A 1240-nucleotide genomic window follows, 5' to 3' on the forward strand; every position below is an offset into this window, starting at 1 on the left:
CACTGAGTGCNGGCAGTGAGGGGTAGTTGAGGAGANACTGGTTGTGATCCTCTGTGTGTGAGAGCTGCTCCAGCTCAGCATCTTTCCTCTTCAGCTCAGTGATCTCCTGCTCCAGTTTCTCCTGAACATCTTTGACTCGACTCACCTTAGTTTCCTGCTGGGATCTGATCTGCTGCTTCACCTCAGAGCTTCTTTCCTGGAGGAGACGGATCAGCTCAGTGAAGATCTTCTCACTGTCCTCCACTGCTTTATCAGCAGAGACATTGATGGCCTCCACCTCCTGTTGAAGCAGCTTCACATCTTCCTCTCTGTCCTGGATTCCCTGATGGATGTTTCCTCGTCTCTCCTCCAGCTCTTTCTGCTTCTCAGTCCTTTCTGTTGCAGCTGACACCGAGTCATGACCTTTATGTTCATCTATTAAACACAGACTACAGATACACTTCTGATCTGTACGACAGAAAATCTTTATCACCTCATCGTGACGAGAACAGATGTTCTCCTGGAGGTTCTTGTTCGGTTCCACCAGCTTGTGTTTCTTTAAAGGAGCCACATCATAATGAGGCTGAAGGTGTTTCTCACAGTAAGAGGCCAGACAGAATAAACAGGACTTGATAGCTTTCAGTTTTCTTCCAGTGCAGAAATCACAGGCCACATCTTCAGGTCCAGCATAGCAGTGGTCAGCAGCAGCTGCTTGGAGTCCAGTCTTCTTCATCTGCTCCACTAAAGCTGCTAGCATGGTGTTCTTCTTTAGCACAGGCCTGGGTGTGAATGTCTCACTGCAATGAGGGCAGCTGTGGATTCCCTTCTGATCCTCTTCATCCCAGTGGGTTTTAATGCACTTCATACAGTAGCTGTGTCCACAGGAAGTAGTCACCGGATCCTTCAGTAGATCCAGACAGATGGAGCAGGAGAAAGTTTCTTTGTCCAGCTGATTCTGCTCCATTTCTGCTCTCAGTCAAAGTGACTGTGTGAGTTAACAGCTTTTATCTTCAGCAGATGTTGGCTCCACCCAACTTTATGTGTTTGGAAGCAGGAAGAATTAATATCGGACTTTGATTCCAGGAGGAGGAGGAGGGCTCTTAAAGTGATGAAGTTTAATGTTTAATCATCATCAAATTAGTTTTTATTTCAAAATAAATAAAAACTAATTATTTATTTTGACTGAGTCACTAAAACTCAGATCTCTGGCTCAAATACGTATTCTGATTTCTCTCTATTCTAATCTCTGCACAGATGTCTC

General features: G+C 45.2%; 1 pseudogene; it reads right to left on the bottom strand.

Annotated features, from left to right (window-relative positions):
• Window positions 1-965, bottom strand: part of LOC106945180 (tripartite motif-containing protein 16-like) — a 1699-nt pseudogene extending 734 nt beyond the window's left edge.
• Between the last annotated feature and the right edge of the window lie 275 nt (window positions 966-1240).

This window comes from Poecilia latipinna, unplaced genomic scaffold, assembly GCF_001443285.1.
Source record: "Poecilia latipinna isolate Pla-1442-1.1 unplaced genomic scaffold, P_latipinna-1.0 Scaffold132, whole genome shotgun sequence".
Taxonomy (NCBI): Eukaryota; Metazoa; Chordata; class Actinopteri; order Cyprinodontiformes; family Poeciliidae; genus Poecilia; species Poecilia latipinna.